Below are 19,671 nucleotides of genomic sequence, written 5' to 3'. Positions count from 1 at the left end.
GATCCGCTGAAAGAGGCGGTCATTAAACCGCTTCTTAAAAAACCATCTTTAGACCCGGCCAGTATGGCCAACTATCGCCCAGTCTCAAATCTTCCATTCTTGGGCAAGGTGATTGAGCGTGTGGTTGCTGAACAACTCCAGGCACGCCTGGAGGATGCGGACCATTTGGATCCCTTCCAATCAGGGTTCAGGCCTCATCATGGGACTGAAACTGCCTTGGTCGCACTGGTTGATGATCTCCGGCGAGCTAGGGACAAAGGTGAGAGTTGTTTCCTGGTTCTGCTGGATCTCTCAGCGGCCTTTGATACAATCGACCATAACATCCTTCTGGACCGTCTAGAGGGGTTGGGAGCTGGGGGCACTGTTATACAGTGGTTTCGCTCCTTCCTTCTGGGCCGTGTTCAGAAAGTGGTGGTGGGGGATGAGTGTTCAGACCCTTGGGCCCTCACTTGTGGGGTGCCTCAGGGTTCCGTCCTCTCCCCCATGCTTTTTAACATCTATATGAAGCCGCTGGAAGAGATCATCAGGGGGTTTGGACTGGGTGTCCATCAGTATGCAGATGATACCCAGCTCTACCTTTCTTTCAAATCAGAACCAGTGAAGGCGGTGAAGGTCCTGTGTGAGTGCCTGGAGGCGGTTGGAGGATGGATGGCGGCTAATGGATTGAAGTTGAATCCTGACAAGACAGAAGTACTGTTTTTGGGGGACAGGGGGCGGGCTGGTGTGGAGGACTCCCTGGTCCTGAATAGGGTAACTGTGCCCCTGAAGGACCAGGTGCGTAGCCTGGGAGTCATTTTGGACTCACAGCTGTCCATGGAGGCGCAGGTCAATTCTGTATCCAGGGCAGCTGTCTACCAACTCCATCTGGTACGCAGGCTGAGACCCTACCTGCCCGCGGACTGTCTGGCCAGAGTGGTGCATGCTCTAGTTATCTCCCGCTTGGACTACTGCAATGCGCTCTACGTGGGGCTACCTATGAAGGTGACTCGGAAACTACAGCTAATCCAGAATGCAGCAGCTAGACTGGTGACTGGGGGCGGCCGCCGAGACCACATAACACCGGTCTTGAAAGACCTACATTGGCTCCCAGTACGTTTCCGAGCACAATTCAAAGTGCTGGTGTTGACCTTTAAAGCCCTAAACGGCTTCGGCCCAGTATACCTGAAGGAGCGTCTCCACCCCCATCGTTCTGCCCGGACACTGAGGTCCAGCGCCGAGGGCCTTCTGGCGGTTCCCTCATTACGAGAAGCGAAGCTACAGGGAACCAGGCAGAGGGCCTTTTCGGTGGTGGCGCCCGCCCTGTGGAATGCCCTCCCATTGGATGTCAAGGTGATGGATAACTACCTGACATTCAGAAGACATCTTAAGGCGGCCCTATACAGGGAAGCTTTTAATGTATGATATTTTAGTGTTTTTTGGTTTCTGTGGAAGCCGCCCAGAGTGGCTGGGGAAACCCAGCCAGATGGGCGGGGTACAAATAATAAATTATTATTATGAACAAAAATGATATATATGAATTTGCCTTATCCTGAGTCAGACTATTTGTCCATTTAGTGCAGTGCTCTTTACTTTATGTGGCAGTGACCTTCCATGGCTCAGGCAGATAGGGTGGCCTCTCTCAGCCCTACCACCAAAATTGCTTCAAATTGGCTTAAGGAACTTGACCACAGAATTATAGAAATCCTGCTCACCTTTCTGTGGGCAGCAGTTGCAGCTCCATGTGCCCACTGGCTGGCGGGAGACACATTATTCTCCTTCTGGGCCATGGAGAGGTTGAATTTGCTTGCCTGTGGAAGTGACCCATCACAGGCAGGCGAAGACTGGCATCACGGGCAGGGCGGACCCAGGGAAGACACACCAGGGGTTTTCATTGTCACCAGTGCCACTCTCCTGACTGTAGCTTGTGCCACATACGAAGCTGGTCCCAGAGTTTGATGGACCTTTTGGAACAGTGGACAGGTGAAGCAGGTAAGGGTACCTGGCAAAAACGGGGAGGGGTGCCTTTCATGAGCAGAAGGGCTTCTGTAAGCAAAGCCATCTGTGTATACAAGCCTGTATTAGCACATTTGCTGTCAGCAATATGAGTGAGGTCCATTTTTATTGAGCTATTGACTTGATAAGGCAGGCAGGGTGGAGAAGGGGCAGAAATGTTACATCTCTTTCTCTCTGGCTCCCTTCTGGTGTTGATCATAAGTATTCCGTTAGTTTCAAAAAGTTTCAACTTTGAAACGACCCCATCTTTCACCATATACTGGAACTAACATTATTCAATAAGTTCTGTTCTAGACATCAATCATTCTTTCTTTGGTTTTTCTTGTACACAAGTGCTACCTGCTTTCTGTCGGATATGGAATATTGCACCACAGTTTCATTTATATCAGATGCAAAACATGATAAATGTGACATTTCTATTATCTTACAAGGTCTGGGGGGCTTTTTTTTTGCAACTTATCACTGGGAAAATGCAATTAAGTTCAGCTTCCGCCAAATCACCATGTCAAAAACATAACTGATTAGATTTAAAATGGCAAATGCAATTATTTGTGAGGTAGGTGTTTGGAAAATATTTTGATCAATCTGAAGCTAGGTTTTAAAAGTTTAATCGAAGTTACTCATAATTTCTGGGAGTAAATTTGAAATAACACACTGCAGTTTTATACAGCAAGCTTACTCGGATGTAAGCCCATGGTGTTCCTGGGAGTTTACTCTCTCATTGGCGTTTAGGACTGCAGCAATGGGAGGAAGCCCCACTGAACACAGAGGTATTTAGTTCCAAGTAAAAACGTACATAGGATTGCACTCTAGGTGTGTAAATTATTTCTGTATTAAGATTTGAACTGTATGCTGTTGCGTGGCAATTCCCGCCCCCTCCCACAGATGGAATAAATAAAGACACATGGACACCAGAATTTAGGTTAATGGGCGAAAAATGGCCACAACTTTATTGATTACAGGTAAGAGCAGTATTGGCTTTAGGCATTGGCCCTATCAGACTAACCGGCATAGAACTGGGAAGGGTTAAGCACCAACAGGGGGAGCCCCCGAGATGCACATCCCTAGGCGCTCCCTGAGGGGTTACCGCTCGGGAGCGCGCTTTAGGCCCTAGCCTCCATAGGTTTCGGAAGATGCGACGCCCCCCAGAGTCCTTTATCGAACTACCCTTCAACATTTGGGGGAGGTGATGGCATTCCTCCCCCCAACTCATTTGCATAATAATACCCCTGCCAATGCCTAACCACCAAAACCAAACGTGTTGTGACGCTTTGCTACAAGGTGGGCGAAAAAACCAAGTGGCTTCCAAAATAATGCCAATTAGCCAAGTGGAAAAACTCCTACCAGGCCCCTTGCAGCGACCAACCGAAGTCCATAGCAAAGTCCAAATGAAAACCTAGAGGGAGGGTGGGTGGGTGGGTGGGAAACCGCAGCTGGCTGAAAGAAAAGAAAGGGGCGAGCAGCTGGCTGAAAGAAAAGAAAGGGGCTTCCCCAACCTTAAATTAACTCAACTAAACCCGCCCCCACCGCCAGCCAATTGGCTGACGCGCTGAATGATTCCCAAGTCCCGTGGGGCTGCAGCCAGCCCCGCGAGGGTGTAGGTGGGGCGTGAGCCCGCAACCCCCCCTCCTTATGTCGGGAGTGGCTTTATACGAAAACTTTCTGACAGTAAGAGCTGTTCAATAGAGCTGTTCAACCTTCCTTGAAGGTTTTTAAGCAGAGGTTGGATGGTCATTTGTCATGTATGATCTAGTTGAGATTCCTGCATTGCAGGGTATTGGGTTAGATTATCCTTGTGTTCCTTTCCAACTATACAATTCTATGATTATGATGTGTGCCTTCCAAGTCTCCCTTGTTACTCCCTCCCACCCCCCACCACCCCCACACCTTTTCATTTGGAAAGCAGATTAACCATTATTTTGCTTAGATTAAATAATATTGGAATCACTTTTTTTCAAAAAATAGGCTTCATAGTTAAGCCTCAACCACAATTATAGATGGTGACATATATATGAATGTGTCTAATTGAACCTGCACTGATCCTTCTCTTGGTAGTTGCTTATGCTAAATCCGAAAAGTCATGTAGCTACTTAGTCAAAATATTCAGTAGAAATGGGGCAGAAATTCATTTCCACTATAATTCATTTTCCATTTGCAAACCTACCTAATTCACACTCTCTGAAACAACATGCAAACCAAAGCCATCTTGGGAAATTCAAATTTCTCTGAATTTTGCAGTGCAGTTCTTTAGCCAAGTAAAGTACCCAGAATTCAAATACTAAAGTGTGTGTATAAATGCATATATTATGGAAAATAACATACAAGAATGCATTCTATCAAGGGAAATTGCTTTGCAAAAATGTCTATATTTACCCCAAAAAAATCACACATATTAGGCAATGCTAAAATGCTGAAGAAAGAAACCCTAAGTGATGTGGAAATTTGCAGAACAGAACTGGAAAACTGCAGCCTGAAAGGAACGTTAGAAAACAGGAGAGGAACACTAGCATTACAATCAGGAAAGCAAACACAATATTCCCCTGAATGGACCCTATAGTCTGTCAATGCTGCACCAATGCAGTGGGAGGGCAGTTTAACACTGTAGTCTGAAAACAGCGGCTCTTTAGTCAGATTGCATTAATAACATTTGATGAGTGACTTCAGTATGTTCATTTTTTAGGTTGCCATATGATTCTATTTTGCTTTTAATCAAATTTTAAGCTGTATTTTAATCGATCATTTGATTTAATGTCTTAGTGTATTATATATTTTGATGTTAGCCATCCTGAGCCTGGCCTCACCAGGGAGGGCGGGATATAAATTATTATTATTATTATTTATTTCCATTCCTAACTTTCCATTCCTTCTTTCATTCCTACTATGGAGGGAAGGGGAAAACACTCCCTTATTACAACAGTAATAGATCTTTTGTATTCCCTTTCAACAAGCCATTTACCTCCCATCTTTTTCACTAACCCAAATAAGGCTGTTGTTAATTATGTTCCTTTACAAAAAATAATAATAGATCATGGTATTTGTTTGTTAAATGAGAAGTTAAAAATACTGTTACACACCACTCCAGTCTTTGAGCAGACTCTAGGCATTCCCGTGCTTGCCCATGGCTTGGTTTGCTTCAAATAAAGGTGAGGGGAAACTGTGATGACATTAGGATATACAGTTTCATTTGCACATATATGCAACCTAAGCACAGGATAGACGGGCTCACAGCATTAACACTCCAACAGATCTTGCTTCCCCCTTAGGTATCCAGGGGATCCCATAGTCCAGCACAGAGCAGAACATGTCTCTCTGTCTGCAACCTCTCACATTTCATATCCAGTCCCCAGATTCTGCCCCCCACAACTTTGACTATCATTCTCCTACACAGCAGCTAAGTAAAAGGTAATGGTAAATGACCGCTGGACTGTTAAGTCCAGGCAAAGGCGACTATGGGGTGTGGCGCTGATCCAGCTTTCAGGCCCAGGGAGCCAGCGTTTGTCCACAAACAGCTTTCCGGGTCAGATGGCCAGCATGACTACACCACTACTAGTGCAACAGAACACCGTCACGGAAACCAGAGTGCACGGAAACACTGTTTACCTTCCTGCTGCAGCAGTACCTATTTATCTACTTGCACTGGCATGCTTTAGAACTGCTAGGTTGACAGGAGCTGGGACAGAGCAACGGGAGCTCACCCTGTCGCGGGGATTTGAACTGCCGACCTTCCGATCAGCAAGCCCAGGAGGACCGGTGGTTTAGACCACAGTGCCACCCATGTCCTCCACATAGCAACTACAGGTGAGGGCAAGGCCTACTCATTTGTTCTATGGCACAGAGCTGCTTCTTTTGTTATGCTGAATCATGGTGCTTAACCAGCCAGCCAAAGCCAAAAGAACTAGTTTGGCAAGGTTGCTCTTATACTGGATCGCAAGCTCTGGAAATGGGACCCAGAGTTCCATCCAGATTGACCCACCCACCCACCCCCCAAAAAAAACCCTCATAAAAACACAAACAACAAATACACAAACACATTCCAATGTAACAAACTTGCTGATAACAATCTTGAGTATAGCAGGCCTGAGGAATAACTAGCTTACTTACCTATATGATACATAGCTTGTACATATCAGGCTGGGAGGGGGAATATACTGGGTGCTATCCAACATTGGTCATAGAGTGGACCCATTGAAAGTGCATTGAGGATGACTTAGCTGGATATACTTAGCTGTGAACCGTCCTTCTGTAATGGTGGAATATTAGGAATTCTGTCCACTTCTGTGTGACTGACCTTGTTGTCCTGCTGGAACTCCTCTTATGAAGCAACCAGCTTCTACTTCTTTCAGTAGTGTTGTCCCTATCAGCTGAATGCCAAGCAGGCTTCAAAGATCTTGGGTCGATTCAGATACGTAATTCTGAGGGGAAATGCTCATGTAATGACTTTACTACTGCAGTTTCCCACAGGGAGACATTCATCTCCGACTAGGTTCACTGGCACACTAACTTCAGTGATTTTCACATAAAAGAGTAAAATCACGAGATCTTTTAGATGTAGCCTCAGAAATAAACTGCTGAACCAGCTATTTCTTTGGGCCAATTTTTTGTTTAAAAATTAAAAGGAAACACAAAGCAGCTCTGCTGTATGAGTGGCAGAAGAGATTAGAAGCAAAAAAAAAAAAATTGCAAGAGAAGAGCATCGTGCCTGGGTCATCTTATTGATGACATCCCTTCACAACCCTTACAAAAATAACCCTGTTAAGAGGCTGCTGTAAACTCTCCCTAATGCGTGTTTGCCGCCTTTGAAGCAATGCACAGCTCATCAGCGAGAGCTCATCTGTGCAATTCCATCTCAACTCATCATATACAGCCTGCTCTGCTGCAGTCATTTAAAGCAGAATAGCATACTAACGAGTTAGAGAGAACACACATTTCTTACACCAGCTCCTATAAATTTGGAAAGGGAAGCAACACTGCTGAATAGAAAGCTGTGTGTTTAACAACAATGGTTGAACTTCGTAACTCAAAGGTCTCTAATCTCTCTTAAAAGGAAGTCACTGTAAACTCTACAATGCCTGCTATGGAGTCATCTTTATATTTTAAAAGCTCAGTGTTCATGGAGGGCCTTAGATACAATCACATGAGTCAAGGAGGAGGGGGGGACTAATTTCAGTCCACACCGAGTTATTTTATTGTCAAGCTGAATTAACACACTTCACTCCCTATGGACATCGGATAACATCCCCAGGTACAAATAACTCAGAGGCATAAGTTGTGCTATGCAGCAGACACAATGCATAGTAGATTTTTTATTTAATTTATTTAACTTCTATACCGCCCTATACCCGAAGGTCTCATGGTGGTTCACAAAAAGGTTGCCCCCTCTGCGCTGCCTGCTCACCTTACTCCAGCCACAAATATTGAACTCCACAAGCATAGGTTGCAATCACATGTCCATTTTATGGCTTTGTGGTGGAACCAGAGGCATAAACCTGTTGGGCTGAGGTGCAGATGGAAAATGCAGAAAGTCCTAAGTACACTATATTAAGCATGCACTTAATGTAGAAATGAGGGAAATGTGCGTATTCTAAGATCATTTGCAGCTGTTTGCCAAGAATAGCCTTAGTCACAAACCTGGATTTCCTTGTAGTGTGGGGAACAGCACTTAAAAGTCAGCTAATTGAGGGCTTCCATGAGAATAGGAGTCAAAAGAACGTTAAAGGTTTGGTTGAGTGTAATATATCTGCCTATGTAAATACACTCTGGAATCATCTACAAGAAATCTTGTATGGCCCAGATAGGATAGGTGGGAGAAATTTCAGGGGGCTAGGCAGGGATGGAGAACCTGTGGCCTTCCAGTTGCTGTAGGACTTCAGTTTTCAACAGTCCCGGCCAGCAGAGCCAATGGTCAGGAATGATGGGAGCTGGAACCCGACAAATGGAAGACTCTGGGCTCCCTTAAACTAGGGGTTTATCAGACTTCAGTGCAGATAAATTGTGGCAGCAGCCACTGGCACTGTTCTACATGTTTTCAAAGGTCTGGTGAGAATCTAAATGCATAAAACTTTATACACCTAGAGCTCTCCCCACATTCTATCACCTTCAGGGGACGGATGGACAGGGTTCCAAATTGTGCAGATGGTGCCCTAAATTATGGAAATGGCTATCTTGACTTTCAAATAAATTTCTTGGACAACTTACAATGCAAAGTCACAAGTACAATAAAACACATTTAAAAACATAAAATCATAATGTGGCTAGAGAATCAAGGTCCTTTAAAAAAAAACAGTGTTAGACTCTCACAGAAAAAAACAATTTTAAAAGGCTGAGTGGGGGATGTTTTCCTTTAGTGTCAAAACAATATCTGCATAGATGACAGTCAAACGTTTGGAAGGAGAGGACAATGGAGGTAGAACAGTGTCCATAATATTATTCCTGCGCAACCATGACATGAATTTACAGAGGGAGTCTTTGCTTAAAAAAAACCAGCACCCTGATAGACAGCCAAATACAGTGAACAGTGGAAGTAGCTTAGTGTGAATCTACACTCTTCTTTAGCATTTCTGTAAGGTGACCAATAAGAGACGCCGGTGGCGCTGTGGGTTAAACCACAGAGCCTAGGGCTTGATGATCAGATGGTTGGCGGTTCGAATCCCTGCGACGGAGTGAGCTCCCCTTGCTTTGTCCCTGCTCCTGCCAACCTAGCAGTTCAAGAGCACGTCAACGTGCAAGTAGATAAAAAGGTACCACTCCGTCGGGAAGGTAAACGGCATTTCTGTGCGCTGCTCTGGTTTGCCAGAAGCGGCTTAGTCATGCTGGCCACATGACCCGGAAGCTGTACGCCGGCTCCCTCGGGCAATAAAGCGAGATGAGCGCCGCAACCCCAGAGTCAGTCATGACTGGACCTAATGGTCAGGAGTCCCTTTACCTTTACTTTTTAAGGTGATCAATATCAAGGACAAAGAGAGAAAATGCAGTAACTTCAAAGTGTCACCAGAAAAAAAAGGCTGCAGGGCTCCAGTTCTGCATCAAATGATTTCCCCCCCCCCTTTTTTTTTTTTTCTTTTTACAGTGTCTTGCTTTTCAGTTCTGTTTTCTCCTGAGGAAAACCAATGTCCTTAGAAAGCAAGCAGCCTTTATATTCTTTAAGACTGCACTTGCAAACAATTTCAAGGGTGTTTTTTTAATCTGGGGAGTGAGCCAAAAAGCAAAGTTTTATTATTATTGCTAAATTGCATATAAATAACTGTCTTCATTAGCTTTAATATGAACACTGTGGCTGCTATCATTATACCCTCATTTGAGTTTGCTGTTGTTCCCCCAGCTTCTGAAAATTTACATTGGAGAGCAAGCAAAAAGTCGCTGCAGGTGTAAGGGAGGTCAGGATCCCTCTCTGTTTTCCATTATCATTCTCCAGCCTCTGCACAAAATTGCAATAATTTGCCTACTCCATCAAGCAAAAAATTTACCCCAAAAAACTATTAAGAGCCTAACCTTCATTCACACATACCGTTTTCTATGTGTAGGAATCTTGCCTCCCTGGGAAAGTATCCCATAATGTGATCCTTCAGCTGCAGTCTTATATGAAAGTCCAGAAACAGGCTTATCTAACAGCTACTGTTTGTAAACAAAGGTCTAGAGATGCCATTGAAACTCAGTGGTTTGTAGATTGAATCTATTTGTTAATGCCTGATCGTGAACTGAGCCCAGCTCACTAACAAACTTTTAATATTTTTTGTGATTTAAAATGAGATTAGTTACGAGTTAAGAACATAAAAACTTAAAAAACAGTCTGTTGGGTCAGGCCAATTTTGATTTACTGTGCATGAATGTTCTGCATCAAAGCATCAAAGCTCAGATAGATTCCTGTAACCTTTCACTGTAAATGTGAAATCTGTAATGCATGTTTGTGGATCACAGCAAACATGACCAATGGCCAGGGATGATGGGAATTGTAGTTCAATAGCATCTGGAGGGCCAAATCTCCCCCTCCCCCTCCATCTTTGTGACTTCTTTGCCCAACCAAGTTTGAACCTGAAATCCTTCAACAATCTCATCTTTAGAAGAAGGGAGAAGGGAGCTGTGGCCCTCTAGATGTTGCTGTACAACTACTCGCATCATCCCTAACCACTGGGCACGGCTGAGTGTGATGGGAAATCCCATGCAGCAACATTTGGAGCATCACAGTTTCCCAACCACATTTTAAGAGGAACGGCATAAATCCTGTTAATTATATCCATTCAGCTCACACGATAGTTGCTCCCTCTGGCTCCCTCTGGTTATGCCAAACTGACTGGAAACATACATGACAAAAGGAAACAGACGATCATAAAAAGAAACATAGCTATGCATAACGCCCTGACACATCATGACATAATACCTGCTATGACACATTCCTAAAATGTATTTTGTTGATGCACGGCCATAAAAAATTCATATACAAGGTCTGGGGGTGGGGGGGACAACTTGTATCCAAGCTTGCAATACAGTGGTACCTCAGGTTAAGAACTTAATTCATTCCGGAGGTCTGTTCTTAGCCTGAAACTGTTCTTAACCTGAAGCACCACTTTAGCTAATGGGGCCTCCCGCTGCTGCCGTGCCACCAGAGCACAATTTCTGTTCTCATCCTGAAGCAAAGTTCTTAACCCAAGGTACTATTTCTGGGTTGGCCGAGTCTGTAACCTGAAGCGTCTGTAACCCGAGGTACCACTGTATGTGGTTAAGAATCTCACAGGCTCATGCACACCTAGGATAACCCTAGCTGCAAAGATAATAAAAAATAACTATGTAGAATCATACCAAAATATCCACCAAATCCAGCCCCCCATTTTATTTATTTGTCTCATCATATACAGCCCATCTTCAGATCCCAGAATGTCCCACTTTTTCTTAGGATGTCCCTATTTTCAATGGAGAAATGTTGGAGAGTATGGAGTTATCCAACCCCCCCCCCCAAAAAAAAAGCCGTCTGAAGGCAATCCTTCATAGGGAAGGTTTTGTTTAATGTTGAATTATGTTTTCATATATGTTGGAAGCTGCTCAAGGCATCTGGGGCAACCCAGTAAGATGTGTGGGGTATAAATAGTAAAACTACCATTATGGAATGGGATGTCCCTATTTTCATCGGGAAATGTTGGAGGGTATGCACCTTAATAGGATGCAAGCCTCATAGAGTAATTTACAAGATGAAAAGCATTTTAAACAAGGCGATAAATTAACAATGGAAGATCAGCTGAAACATGGAGCCAGCATGAAAACATCAATAAAAAGCTGAGCAGAATAAAGCCATTTAAAAAAAGAAAACTCCACCTAAAAGCCATCACTCCTCAGCAGCTGGTTCTTCACTTGAAACCTGCAGGTTACATACAGTTTCATGACCAGTAGTCACTAGTAGTCTTTTCCTCTATGAATGTCCGAATGTGCATTTCCCTTCCTCCTTCATAATTCCTTTTACTTTCGTATCAAACCTTTTAATTATGAGGGCAGGGACTATTGATCTTTCTAAGCTACTCTGGAAGTTTTTTTTCAGCTGAAGATCAAAGCAAAAATGCTTTCAAGTGTGGTGGGGGATGGGACCCAATAGACTAATACTGCATTGCTTTATATTGTTATGCCCTGGCAGTCCATACAATAAATGATTAAATTGTGTGGGTGGGTGAATTATCAAGGCTTTATAGTGCATCGGTGAAACTTCCATACAGTGCCTTCTCATTTGAAATGTTTTTTTCTCATAAATAATCAAGAGTATATATTTTCATTCTCTGCAAAGAATTGCTCGACTCTCCTTCACTCCTAACCTTTTTCGTTCCTCCCTTTAATAACATTCAAATTTGGTTACATGGCCTTCAAGACAAGAATGCCGACCAGCCATTTTCTGTTGCCACATATCGTTTTGCCATGCATATTCAACAACACTCAACTCTGGTTGTGAATATGCTTAATAGTGTTTTGAGACAGAGGAAATCCATCGGCTGCAAGATACATTAATGGGAGACTTTTTAAACATTTAGTAGCAATATATCCTCTAAGGACCGGATTCGGCATTGACTGGTGTTCATGTCCTTCAACTAATTTCAAGAGGGTCAGGATTTGGTGTCTGCAGGGGCTGTAAGTAGCTTTGCATAGTTTAAAGTATTTACTTGGGGAAAGAGATTATGAAAATAAGGTGAACACAAAAAAAATGGGAATGTTGAGCATTGTAATTAAATCACAGGATTTAATTGGTATTAGTTGGCAGAGTAGTTTTTTGTTTAATTCGCGCTCTGAACTGGAAAGGAGCCTGGTTTTCACACAGACACAAAGTATAATCACTGGGTTATTTGCTCTTAGTTACTGCCCAATAAATCTGCCAGGGCATCTGAGAACTCTCTTCCTTTTTTTTTAGAAGTCATATCTGCCAAGCAGAAAATTCAATTTCAACACTCAAACTAACTTAATGCAAATCAGACATTTGAGCATAAATGGATGAGATTTACATAATATAATTTTACATGGGTAATATTAGTGAATAGAAAAGGAGGAAAGAGTAATGGACAGCATTAGGTCCAGGAGGACCTAATGGACTTGAAAGACAAGGAACTGAGCTTCCCTGGAGGATGTGTTGCCTACTTTCATTTTTCTTATACCGACTCTAATTTTTGCCTATGGAAGCTACATGTTATGAGGTCAACCAGAACTCTGCAAAGAACTATTTGACTCCCAAGAGTTCTGTGCCCTTGTTCATATTTTAACGAGTTATCAGGTGTGATAAGCTTCATGATCTGAACCCTGATCCATCTCAGTATATTATAAAATGTTCCCATTGCTATAATGGGGATCAAAGCCTTCACATAAGAATGTTCAATGGCATCTGTTTGGATGTGATGTAGCCCTCCATGATCACTCCTAAAATCTAACTGGATGCATTTCTAATTCTGCAAATGCCCTGTCTCTATTTTCTGATTAAAGGTAAAGGGGCCCCTGACCATTAGGTCCAGTCGTAGGGTTGCGGCGCTCATCTCGCTTTATTGGCCGAGGGAGCCGGCAGACAGCTTCCGAGTCATGTGGCCAGCATGACTAAGCTGCTTCTGGCGAACCAGAGCAGCGCACGGAAATGCCGTTTACCTTCCCACTGGAGCGGTACCTATTTATCTACTTGCACTGTGTTGCTTTCGAACTGCTAGGTTGGCAGGAGCAAGGACCGATTAGGTATAACCAAATTAGTAAGTTAATTATTATGGAATGCTATAAAGTCTGCACACTCAAGGATCTAGACAATTAGGGTGCTGTATTCACAACTTTTGAAGACACCACAAGAGTCATCTGTCAGTTCCATTCTCCATACTATGTACATTCAATGGAGTTGGGTGACCACGGACACCCCTTCTACACAACCAGACTATGAATATTCTAAGCAAGTTTAAACAGTTGCATCTGCTGGTGGTTTGAAATCACTCTACTATATTTTTTTGGCAATCACTCTACTAGGCTTCTCAAGGTACAGGGCTCACCATATGCTACACTGCATTTTATAATTTATATCGTTAACATTACGTAAGCTGCCATGGAATCTCTGGACATTAACAAAAATCCTTGAAGTAAAATTGTGTGGGCTGTTTTGCACTTTCTCATAAGAGATCCAATATTAAAAGACTAAACAGAGGGGGAAAGTGATGTTTTATGCTGAAGTGGAATCATACTGGGAATGCAGAGGCTAAAATGACAGTATAATATAAAGATAAAGTTGTAACACATGCTCCAGGCATAAATCATAGTGACGGGTGTATATAATGTACAACAGTAATTGTAGAGAATTTCTGCGGTTGTATTTATAGCACAATTGGGAGGGGCAGGAACTATACAGAAACTTTATTTTGACAATATGCTTTTTATTTTTATTCTTTATTACGTTTCTATACCAGCCTTCATCTGTTTTACAATATAAAAATGCAAAAGTTCATAATATGGTAACAACAACAATTACTCCTACACCCACCCCAATGTAAAGGCCCACACATTGTTTAATTAGCCAAAATCCTAGGAGAATGGGAATGTTTTTGCCTGGAGCCTAAAGACATGTAGCAAAGGCACCAGGCAAGCGTTCCACAAATGAGGAGACACCACAAAAAAGGCCCATTCTCATGCTGCCCGCTTCCAGACCTCTTGTAGAGGGGGAGACTGATGAAGGGCCTCAGATGATGACCAAAGAGTCCTAATTGGTTCATATGGGAAGAGGTATTGTGATTGTAAAGGGACGCAGGTGGCGTTGTGGGTTAAACCACAGAGCCTAGGACTTGCCGATCAGAAGGTCGGCGGTTCGAATCCCCGCGATGGGGTGAGCTCCCGTTGCTTGATCCCTGCTCCTGCCAACCTAGCAGTTCAAAAGCATGTCAAAAGTGCAAGTAGATAAATAGGTACCACTCTGTTGGGAAGGTAAACGGCATTTCCATGCGCTGCTCTGGTTTGCCAGAAGCGGTTTAGTCATGCTGGCCACATAACCCGGAAGCTGTACTCTGGCTCCCTCAGCCAATAAAGCGAGATGAGCGTCGCAACCCCAGAGTCGGCCACGACTTGACCTAATGGTCAGGGGTCCCTTTACCTTTACCTATTGTGGTTCTGAGCCGTTTAAAGCTTTATAAGTCAAAACGATCATGTTGAATTAGACCTGGAAACTGACTGGCAGCCAGTGCAGGTTGGTCAGAATTGGTGTTATATGCTCAGACCATCTGGTCCCAGTGAGCAAACTGGCCTCTAAATTCTGCACCAGCTGGTGTTCCCAAACTTTTCTGGATTAAGCTTCATTTTATTGGCGCTCATCCAGTCCATTGCCAAAGCAAGACAATGGTGCAGCACATCCACTGCCTCACCTGCAGATGTAAAAGAGAAGTTGAGCTGCGTTCCATTAGCATATTGTTGACAACGTACTCCACAATCTGAATGAACCCACTCAGAAGTTTCATGTAGGCGTCAAACAGCATGGGGGATAAAATTGAACCCTGAGGAACGCCACACAGGGCCAGAAGCATTGCTCTCTGGAAACTAAGTAGGACTGGAACCACTGCAAAGCAGTGTCATGCACCTCCAGCTTGGATAACCACTCCAGAAGGATGCCTGTTGAGAGGTCAAGGCCAACTAACAGGGACACATTTCTCCTGTCCCTCTCCAGACAGAAGTTATCATACAGGGTGACCAAAGCAGTTTCTGTGCCAAAACTGGGCCTAAAACCCCGATTGAAACTAGAAAAGCAATTTCTTTCAAGAGCACCTGGAACTGGCCTACAACCATCAGTCAGGAAGGGAGGGGAGACTGGCAACTGGCCGGCAGTTACTTAGATTTTCCAAATCCAATGAGGGTTTCTTGAGGAGTGGTTTTACCACTGCTTCCTTCAAGCAGGCAGGGACCATCCCCTCCTGCAAGGAGGCATTAATCACCTTTCTGGCCCAGCCAGTTTCCCCCTCCCTTCTAGTTTTTATCAGCCAAGAAGGGCAATTGTCCAGAGTGCAGGTGGCCACCTGACTGATCCAAGCCATGTCCACATCCTCAAGCTATAAAAAGAAAGATAATGACATGAAATGTCCTTGAGTCCATTTATTATGCTGGCCTTCCAGTTGCTTTATGTATCAGCTGAAAAGTGATTTGTTGAGCATACCAGACACCTGGAGTACCAAATCCTTCTAAAGGAGGTCACTGCACAGTAAACAACATGCTATGATTTTTATAAACTATTGGAATTGTTTCAAACGGGCTTAGGCTTAGACATTTTGCAAGTCAATTTTTAAGGAAGATGGAAAGGAAGCTGTGTTGACATATTTTGTGAAAAATTAGATATAAACAATGAGGATCGCTCTCACCAGACACTCCCCTTCTCTTCGACAGACAAAACCTCCTAGGGCATAGAGAAAACAAAATCCGATAATGGAAACTTGGCATATCTGAGCAACACTAAATATACTTGAAAGGTGCATAAAATTATATCTAATTCTACACATTCTGTGACCTGCTGTTTCATTACAGGTTTGAAATATCAAGTTACCATATTTTGCTTGATTATAAATGGCATTCTCAGATTGTCAAGGCCAGAGGCAGCTGGGCATCAGCACATCAGTACAATCTGTCACAGACTGATGAAAAGCAACTAGATATCATCTGCTTTCCGAAAATGTTGAAACAAGAAATATATGTGCAATGTCAACCTTTCTGGGAGGAAGAAAAATCAGATCTAAACTAAGAATCATATACAACTGTCTCTGGGAAGCCATCTGCTAAAATTTTAATTTGTTCTATAAATTTTATAGACATTAATACAAGGGATGGTAAAAATTATGCTGTCTAGAAGTCTAGACAGAAGCTGTCTTCTCAAAGAAAAGGCACTACTACTATCCTGAAAAGCTGTTCTGTATGAATTGCAAGTTCACATTGTGCTTGTGGCGGAACACTGCATGCTAATTTGCATACCCAAATACAGTTATCAAGTTTTTATTTAAAAATGCAGTTATACATGAGCACCAAAATGCTACTTCTTTTATTGTGCATATGGGACTGGATCCCAAGATAAGTTAAATAAATTCATGGAAGGAAATTTTCATGCCCTCTCGTCTCCTTGAAGCCCCTATGTCCCATCCACATTACAGGATGGCGAGGTGCACTCACCTTTGGGAGATTTTCATGGGTCCCAGGTGACTTGGGCAAGGGTAGTTCAGGAGAGCTTCCTTCCATGAAAGTTAGCACATCTTAGGATCCAAACCTTTGAGTAAAAATCATGGCATCAGAATTGAAACCAGTCTATATGTAATCCCCTTTACCTGCAATGTTCACCTGTAAATGACATTCCATAAGGCTTTTCTTAAACATCTTGTGATAGAGGCCTGATTATAAACCTACTTTCTTGCCCATATAGTCCAGAATGCTGTTCTCACAATAGCCCATTAGATACCTCCATTAAACATGCAAGCAGGAATTGAATGCAAATGTGTTCTTCCCTCTGTTGATTCCCAGCAACTGATATTGAGAGGCACATTGCCTCTAACAGTGGAGACAGAACATGAATAATAGTCACCAGTAGCATCCATGAATTCATATAATTGCCTTATGCTTATATAGCCCATACTTCTGTGCATCAAAAGCCCTTTATAGGAGGCTTCCAGACATAAGCAAGTGTATTTATACAGCAAGTCTTCAATGACAATTGCTATCCAAAAAGTGAGCTATTTTAAGAAATTCCATTGCACTTAGTACACCCACAGGTGCTTATTCCAACTCTATTGCCTTGCAGCACTGATTACAAATTGAAGATGAAATGTTCATACTGGTGAAAGATATTTGTTAGACTGTACAGAGCCATATAAGAAAGAAAATGCTAGTTTAAAAAACTTTTTCAATGCAATTTCTACTTTTTCAACTGCTGATCCTTCCTGATTATTAAAATAAGTTGATATCCAGCTGAATGATTTGCCTACACAGAGTAAAAAAAATGAGCTCGACAAAACTGCAAGAGGGTTTTATCAAAACCTGCAAAATCTATTTAAGAAAATGCTTCTGTGCCAAATAAGAAATGAGCACTGCAGTTTCCAATTGGTTTCCTTTCTGTCTGACTATTCTTATCGATTTCATTGGGCAAGCTATACGGTCATATGTATTTACTACATTAAAAACCACAGGTTTCAGAAACACCAATATAGATCTTGTGTTTAGCAAAACCACAGGTTTCAAATTGATGGCTCAATATTTTGTCACTTTTATAATGGCTCTTAAACAGCACTGTTCTATCAGAGAAACAGGATGTCAGAGAGGTGCTGTGTTGTTATTGACACACCACCTACAAGTGCACTCTTCCAAACATAAGCTACTCTGTCCAGTTTGTTTCATTGATCTGGGAGAGTTGTGTAGGTCTTGATGTTAGGGTTGCCATATTAAGGCTTTCATGCCTTTAGTAGCTGTACAGAACAAGAAGATTTGAACAGATTCTTTAACACTGGGCTTCAATAAAGCAAATAATTTAATTAGACAGGGCCTATATGATATTGAGGGACGCAGGTGGCGCTGTGGGTAAAACCTCAGCGCCTAGGACTTGCCGATCGCATGGTCGGTGGTTTGAATCCCCGCAGCTGGGTGCGTTCCCGTCGTTCGGTCCCAGCGCCTGCCAGCCTAGCAGTTTGAAAGCACCCCCGGGTGCAAGTAGATAAATAGGGACCGCTTACTAGCGGGAAGGTAAACGGTGTTTCCGTGTGCTGCGCTGGCTCGCCAGATGCAGCTTCATCACGCTGGCCACGTGACCCGGAAGTGTCTGCAGACAGCACTGGTTCCCGGCCTCTTAAGCGAGATGGGCGCGCAACCCCAGAGTCGGACACGACTGGCCCATACGGGCAGGGGTACCTTTACCTTTACCTATATGATATTGAGTGACAGAATAATTTGGCCACAATAAGGAACTTGTTTGTCCACGGTATGATAATTTTCCACCTAGTCATTTTGAAACTCTGGCACCCTATTTGCAAAATTTAACAATTCCAAAATACAGACGCACTTTCACTTCCACAAGATTGAATATACTGGCTTTGGCTGTACTTGAGGGTCGATTTCAAAAATATTCCGCTGGAAAAATGGCTATGTTCATGTGGAGATGGCAGTATTGAGTCAGTGGCGCACTCTTTATAAAGATTTGAGGAGTGAGGTTATTACCCCTCTACTATTGTCCATGACAGGTCGCTCACTGCATGTTCAGTGAGTGGCTGACACCAGTCCCACAAGTCAATCAGATTTGTTGAGTTCCACTGAATCTCAATAATATGTGTCAAACTCACCCAGCACTTTCTCCCCAATTGCTGGTACAAAGAGGCGATGGTGCCATAATTTGGTTATAGGTGGCACCAGCCAGCTAGATGACCATAAGCTTCAGGCAGCTAGAGGGAGTAGCTGGGGATGGGGACAAGAATTGGTCGTGCCTCCTCTCCCATTGCTCTTAATGGAAACCCCAATGGACCTTCTCAGAGAAAAACCTCAGTGCAGAGGGAGAAAGGCAGGGCAGAGTAGTCTCTTGTTGTGGCACAAAGACAACTTGCTCTTTGCCTGAAAGAGCAAGGAGCTGGTGCTGTGTGGGCTTTAGGAGCAAGCAGAATTATGCAGTATGCGCTACTGCCAACACACACACTTGTGGGTGGAGGCAGGGAGAGAGAATGTGTGACTCACAGGTCACACAGATAGAATACAGCAAACTGCATAGAAAATCATGTGGAAAGGAATACTGTCCAACCTTCTTCTGAAATATTACGAGTTACTTACCCAGGGTCACCTCTGTGGTGCATGCCCTTAGCATACAAAAGCACAGGGGGAGAGAAGCAAGTTCTTTCATTGGTCCTTCTATCCAAAAGTCAACTTTAAAAGGCAACTAGAAAAGAAATTCCTGCATCTATCTGTTTGAAACTTGGCAGGATCCATACCCACATAGGGGCTTCCATGCTTGAATTTCATACAGTTCTGCTAAACACGTAGTTATAGGTGATTCACCAGTTTCAAACCTCCAACTTTAAGTGCAGCTAGCACTAAAACCCCTGCACTTATTGTCAGCATTTCACTCTCCCGTTGCTGGATGTGTGATTATTACATCACATGTCAGTGTTTACTTTCCAGGCTTGTACAGGTGTACACCTGTAGTATGGAAATGGCAGCATGGAAATGATAGGGTTTTCTCCTTTCTCTGCTTAGTTGTAT

The 19,671-nt window shown here is 43.3% G+C and overlaps 1 long non-coding RNA gene across 1 annotated transcript; it reads right to left on the bottom strand.

The window, feature by feature from the left end:
* Positions 1–14,576: 14,576 nt before the first annotated feature.
* LOC309532505 lies at positions 14,577–19,360 on the bottom strand. Its single transcript, XR_014219892.1, has 3 exons — positions 19,243–19,360; positions 15,816–15,850; positions 14,577–14,831 (listed from the first exon to the last, which is right to left on the bottom strand). It is a non-coding gene; the product is annotated as an uncharacterized lncRNA (long non-coding RNA).
* Positions 19,361–19,671: the final 311 nt, after the last annotated feature.

Source organism: Podarcis vaucheri (genome assembly GCF_965113315.1).
Source record: "Podarcis vaucheri genome assembly, chromosome: 5".
Taxonomy (NCBI): Eukaryota; Metazoa; Chordata; class Lepidosauria; order Squamata; family Lacertidae; genus Podarcis; species Podarcis vaucheri.
The sequence above is the reverse complement of the archived record's forward strand: the minus strand, read 5'-3'. Positions and strand labels throughout refer to the sequence as shown.